The sequence below is a fragment of the Jaculus jaculus genome, chromosome 5, assembly GCF_020740685.1.
Source record: "Jaculus jaculus isolate mJacJac1 chromosome 5, mJacJac1.mat.Y.cur, whole genome shotgun sequence".
Classification (NCBI taxonomy): Eukaryota; Metazoa; Chordata; class Mammalia; order Rodentia; family Dipodidae; genus Jaculus; species Jaculus jaculus.
Window position 1 is genome coordinate 140111910 of NC_059106.1, and position 6955 is coordinate 140118864.

The window sequence follows — 6955 nt, forward strand, 5'->3', positions numbered from 1 at the left end:
TGATGGGGGGGCGGGACCTGGGGGAGGAATATGCTTGAAGTATATTATATACTTGCATGAGGATGTCCTTATATAACCTCATAGAACAAAAAAAAAAAAAACAAAACTTTTTTAAAGATCAGCCTGTTAGAATGTACCTATGACAGCTGGACTCATGGCCAAGAGAGTAGTAGAATGATATTCGTTTTGAGTTTTTGGAATGGCAAAATTCTGGAAACATCTAAATGTCCCTCGGTATTAGGCTGACAAATGAAAACTAGTGTATACTGTCTCTTGCAGTGGGCAGTCTATAGCCATGATGTGAGATGAGTAGAACTCCACTTGCTGACATGGAAAAAGAGTGCCATGGAATATTGTTGAGTAAAAAGAACAGATTATGAAACAGTATATGATCCCATACACACACACACACACACACACACACACACACACACACACACACAGAGAGAGAGAGAGAGAGAGAGAGAGAGAGAGAGCTGTCTGAAAATCTGTTCACCAAACTGTTAACAGTAACAATCTCCAGTTGGTGGAATTTAAGGGTAAGTTTTACTTTCTTTAAACTTTATTTTTAGATTCTTTAAGCTCTACACTTTGAATTGTAAAGCAGTTAAAAATAATCAGTCACTGTAGCTCAGGGGTGTAGTGCGTATCTAGCATGTGCAAAGCCCTGGGCTCAATCCCCAGGACCACAGTGAATAAATAAAGAAATATCCCTTTCATCTTGGAATGGATAAAAAGGCAGATAACAACAATGAAGTCGTCCCATGATCATAATCACAGTCCCCTTGTCTTCGTTCCTCTTCCTAGCTGAGTACATCTGACTCCAGAGAGGAGGCCCTGCAGGCTGCAGAAGGGATCCAGGCTTGGCGTCACTCTGGCCTGGGAGTGAAGGTGGCTCTGTTACCGGCTGTGAGACCTTGGAGAAGCCACTTACTCTTCAGAGCCTCCGTTTCTTCCCTGAGCCCCTGCCCCCACAGACTGGTGGGAAAGAGTAATTATAACGTGTTCTAGAAAAGAGAAAGGGTCCAGCCCACTCTGGCCAATCCCAAAGCCCTTTAGACCAGCAAGGCTATGCCTTCAGCCCTGGCCCTCTCACTGCCTGCTGGTGGTCCTGAGCCCATGGACTCTGCGGAGCTGAAGGGACAAAGATAGATAAGCCTGTGGAAGTGGGGACTACTCTGACCCACTGAAGTTCAAACTCGGGACCGAGCATCAGCACTCCCTGGCCTGACAGAGGTCTAGCCAGGATTAGACCGACTGCTCAGCAAGACAAGAACACAGAAACCTCTCAACAGGCGCCCCAACCCAACCCTTACTTGGCTATTCCACACTTGGTGCTACAGGATGCTCTGTCCTGCCTGCTCTTCCTCCTGAGTGCAAAGACTCATGTAGGGATTGCAGTGGCTCATCATGTCCAAACAGGTTGTCCCATCCTCCTATCTTTCAGGAAACCAAGGCCACAGTGGACAGGACAATCAGCTGATGGGAACTTCACCAACGTGACTCCACACTAGAACCCAGAATCTGGTTTTCTGCTTTGAGGTCATAGGGCACAGTGTACAGGAACCAACACACAGCAGTGCATTCTTTTTTAAAAAAAAAAATTATTTATTTGCAAGCAGAGAGAGAAAGAGAGGATAGAGAGTGATAGAGAGAATGGGTGTGTCAGGGCCTCCAGCTGCTGTAAATGAACTCCAGATGCATGGGCCACTGTGCATCTGGCTTTACGTGGGTACTGGGGAATCAAACTTGGGTTGTTAGGCTTTGTAGGCAAACGCCTCAGCCACTGAGCCATCTCTCTAGCCCCCCAACCAGTGCATTTTTGTCACCACTTTCCCAACCCAAGTGCAGGCCTTGCAAAGTATTGTTTTTGTTGTTTGGGTTTTTTTTTTTTTTTTTTGGTTTAGTTGGTTGGGTTGTGTGTGTTATGATGTGTGTGTATGTGTGTTCATGTGTGGGAGTGCAGGCACACATGTCAGAGTGCATGTGTGGAGGTCAGAGGACAACTTCAGCTTCAGTGTTGATCCTCACTTTCCACCTTGTTTTTTTTTTTTTGTTTTTTTTTTTTTTTAGGCAGGTTCTCTTGTTACTTGCCAGGCTAGCTGGCCCACCAGTTCTGGGGCATTCTCCTGTCTCCACGTCTGGTGCGCTGGGGTGATAGATGCTTGTGCTATGGAGACCAACTTTATATGAGTTCTGGAAATCTAAACTTGCTTGTATGACAAGAACTTAATCCACTGAGCCATCACCCTAGCCCATTATAGACTGGTTGTTGTTTTAAACAGGATCTCATATAGCCTAGACTGGTCTCAAACTTGAGATCTTCCTGCTTCATCCCTGCTCAGTGCTGGGATTACAAGCATGCATCACCACCTCCCCTGTGTCTAGGTCTGGGAGAGTTTTAACAACTGTGCCACAGCAGGTCCTCGTCAGCACATAGCCAGCAGCTAGTCTGAGTCCAAAACTCCTCTTTACAGTCTGTTCCTCCCATCCTTCCTGAGTTTGAATTACCATAGGTTGGTTTGCCCAGAAAATAAGAGTATGAGGCAGAGTGTGAAGCTAGAGGTTGAAATGTGATGCAGCTACTGTCCCATTGGTTCTTCTGCCCCCAGGCAAGACAGCCTGGACTTTATTCCCCGACGCCTGCCCTGCACTAGGTGCAGGTTTGGGAGTGACATACCCCTGAGCAAGCTGGGTCTCTTCAGCTGAAGACAAGGCCCAGAGAGGAACCCAACTGGGCCCCACCAACCAATAACTAGAGGGTGCCTGGGCAATGCGCCACAGCGCCCCCTGCAGGAGGGAAAGTGACCCACCTGAGATCACATTGCCAGCAAATGGTGGTGTCGCAGACCATGTCTAGCACTTAAAGGGCATGCTTGCTGCATGCTAGGCACAAGCAGTACTATTGTTTATGCATTTATTTGCAAGCTGAGAAACAGAGAAAGAGAAGTGGGGGGAGAGAGAATGGGAGGTAATATGGGTGCTCCAGGCCTCTTGCCGCTGCAACTCCAGATGCATATGCCACTTTGTGCATCTGGAGTTACATGGGCACTGGGGATTTGAACCTGGGCCATCGGAATTTGCAACTGAGTGCCTTTAACCACCGAGGCGTCTCTCTAGCCGCAGTACTGTTGTTTAAATCTCAAGGCATTGTCATGTAGCGAGTGTGAGTGCGAGAGCTACATTGAACCCATGAAGCACTTGAAGGCTTGGTGCTGACAAATCACCCACGGTCACTCAGCTAATAAGTCAGGACTGGAGCTCAGGAAGTTTGACCCCAGAGCCACTACGTAAGGCCACACTGAGAGATTGGACTTTGCCTGGTAGCTTGTGAATAACATGTGCTCTGAGAATATTTTTGAACTAAGCCAGGATAGTGATGAATCTTGATCTTATCAAGCTCCCCAGTGTTCTGCAGATGGACTGACTGACTGCTCTAGGAAACAGGACCTGCCTGGGGTCTTGGCTTCTCTGCAGGTTGGCTGCTCTAAGCCTTCGGAGCTTCTAAGCTTAAGGAGTACAACCTAGGGACCTTGTACCCCTAACCCCTGCTCACAGCTCAAGCCCAGGCGGCCTGCCGTTTGGCTGCATCATTTCTGCAGAGCCTTGATTCCTAAGACTCTGGGAGCCTGGGTTTATAGAGCTGGAGAGCAATGAATGGGCCCTGTCAACGCTGCCATTGCTTCCCACGTCATCGGGAAGGGTGCTGGCAAAAAGTGAACATGACATACATTGCCAAGGGTGTGGGCTGGTTGTGTTCAGCAGTGTCGCCAGCCCCAACAGAAACTGACCTTGCCAGCAGGCCCCACACCCCTCAGAGGGCAGGCCGGCCCTCCCCACCTGCAGCCTATTGTCCAGATCTTCATTCCTCAAAAGTTGGGCCACTGTGTACGAAAGGCTGCGTGAAGGAGCCGTCCTGTTATGCAGTAGCTCATCTCGTCTCTGTCCCCCGCCCCCACCAGCTGGGTGTGTTTCAGGGCCAGCACTGAACCCTCTCTCTGCTCAGTGTTCTCCCAGCACTGAACCCCACCTGGAATATTCAGGTGTTTGCTGAATGACTGAATGAACGAGAAGCTGTTCTTTTTTTTTTTTTTTTATCCCAGAAGTTGGCTAATCCTCAGGGAATTCCAGGCACGCAGAGGAGCCTAGTCCTCCTTGGCTATGCATTCAGCACAGTGCTGATAAGAAAAGAAAAAGGGACTGAAGGGATGGCTCAGTGGTTAAGGTGCTTGTCTGCAAAGCCTAACAACCTCAGTTTGATTATCCAGAACCCACGTGAAGCCAGATGCACAAAGTGGTGCATGTTTCTGGAGTTCGTTTGCAGCAGCTGCAGGCCCTGGCCTTCCCATTCTCTCTCTCTGTCATCTCTCCATCTCTCTGTTTGCAAATAAGTAAAAATATATTTTTTTTAAAAAAAAAGAGAGAGGAGAAAAGGTTATGATGGCATCATAGCACTGATAAATAAAGTGTTATGGTGGCATCTAGACCCATCACCATTGCCTCACAAATGTCCAACCCTGCTCCTGAGGCTGAGGTCTTTCCAAAGCTATATGTGGAGTTTGCCTGGACTGCAGCAACAAAGTACCCCAAATTTCACCACAGACAGCAGAAATCAACCTTCTCAGTCCTGGTAGCTGGAAGTCTGAGATCAAGGGGTGTGCATGGCCAGTTTCTCAACTTGCAGATCCATCTCAGTCTGGGCCGTGACTTTCAGTGTTCTGATGGGTGTGTGTGCGTGTGTCCAAACCTCTCCTAGTTAGGACACCAGTTATAATGGATCTGAGCCCATCCCAGCTAATTGCATCTACAACAACCCTGCATTCAAATGAATTATTATTATTATTTATTTATTTATTTATTTATTTTTGGTTTTTCGAGGTAGGGTCTCACTCTGGTCCAGGCTGTCCTGGAATTAACTCTGTCATCTCAGGGTGGCCTTGAACTCATGGCAATCCTCCTACCTCTGCCTCCCGAGTGCTGGGATTAAAGGCATGTGCCACCACACCTGGCTCAAATTAATTATTTTTTAAGGATTTATTTTTAAAACTATTTTGTTTATTTATTTGAGAGTGACAGACAGAGAGAAAGAGGAAGAGAGAGACTAGGTGCACCAGGGTCTCCAGCCATTGCAAACGAACTCCAGACCCGTGCAACCCTCTGTGCATCTGGCTAACATGGGGAATGGAGCCTCGAACTGGGGTTCTTAGGCTTCACAGGCAAGCACTTAACCACTAAGCCATCTCTCCAGCCCAGAAGATTTATTTTTATTTATTTATTTATTTGAGACAGAGAGAGGGAGGGAGAGAGAGAAAAAAAAAATGGGCACGCCAGGGCCTCTAGCCACTGCAAATGAACTCCAGACACATGCTCCCCCTTGTGCATCTGGCTGACGTGGGAGTTGGAGAATCAAACCTAGGTCCTTAGGCTTTGCAGGCATGCACCTTAACCACTAAGCCATCTCTCTAGCCCCAATTTTTATTTTTATCTTTTTTTTTTTTAAGAGAGAGAGTCACACTGAGAAAGAACTGGTGCACCAGGGCCTCAGCCACTACAATCGAACTCCAGATTCTTGTGCCACCTAAGGGGCATGTGTGACCTTGCGCTTGCTTCGCCTTTGTGCATCTGGCTTATGTGGGATCTGGAGATTCGGACATGGGTGCTTAGGCTTTGCAGGCAAGTGCCTTAACCGCTAAGTCATCTCTCTAGCCCAAGAAATGCTTAAGTAAAGCATTCAACCTCTGGATTTTGGAGGGACGTCATTCAACCTGGAACAGCCTGTTCTTGTTCTGCTGGTTCAGGCTGAGGGCGATGTCAAAGCTTCTCTGCCTCATCCCCGTAGTTCCAAATGGGACAAGTGCTAAAATATCAAAGGGACAGATGGGAAGTAAGGAGCTGGCTCGGAAAGATCTGCCTGTCTGAGTGGCACTATCCCAGCCCTCCGTGTGCCCCGACCCTCCACTTGGCCTCCCTCTTCAGCATCGCTGGAGCAGGTACAAATGGGTCTCGCCGAAGGTGGGGCACAGGGAGGGAGAGAATCTGCTTTCTTAGTGCCAGGCTCTGTGCGTGGGGCTCAGTGCCTCACCTCCATCTTCACCCTTTTTCTCTCTTTTTTTTTTTTTAAATTTTTATTTATTTATTTATTTGAGAGCGACAGACACAGAGAGAAAGACAGATAGAGGGAGAGAGAATGGGCGCGCCAGGGCTTCCAGCCTCTGCAAACGAACTCCAGACGCGTGCGCCCCCTTGTGCATCTGGCTAACGTGGGACCTGGGGAACTGAGCCTCGAACCGGGGTCCTTAGGCTTCAGAGGCAAGCGCTTAACCGCTAAACCATCTCTCCAGCCCCCTTTTTCTCTTTTGTCTCTTCTCTCTCCTCTCCGTCTCTAATGTCCTGTGGCATCAGCCACTGGCTGGTAGAATCCAGCTGACTCGTCGAGGGCTAGAAGTGAACAAAGGTATGTGGTCACTTCCCTGGGAGGGTGAATTTTGTATGACCAGTTATTGATCTTGAGTGTTACTTCTTCTCCCTCCTGCAGGGGAGTTTGCCAGTATTATTCTGCTGTCAGGGAATTGAGGCTAGAAGAACGGAGAGACTGGCTGGGATGTGGATACAGGCACAGCCAGCGTCAGAACATGGGAGCTGGGAGGCTCTCCCAGGCTGTGAGGCAGCCAGTCTCCTCTCTAGGACTGGGTGGGTCACCAGCCTACAGCCTTCAGGACATCTGGCCAAAGTCCGGTCATTGGTCTTATCTCTTCTGCTCGGGATCTCCGTAATCATCTTGGGGCCACCAGTCAGGTGGCCCCCCACAACAGGAAGCCTGGTCAGCGGTTGCTGAAACAGGGGCTTTTCTTGATAACAGAAGTGCTGGCCCTGCTGAGTTAGAGACAGGTTGGCTACACAGCTAATGGCCGAGAGGATGGCATCCACATCCTGTGACAGCTAGAGGCTGAGTGTA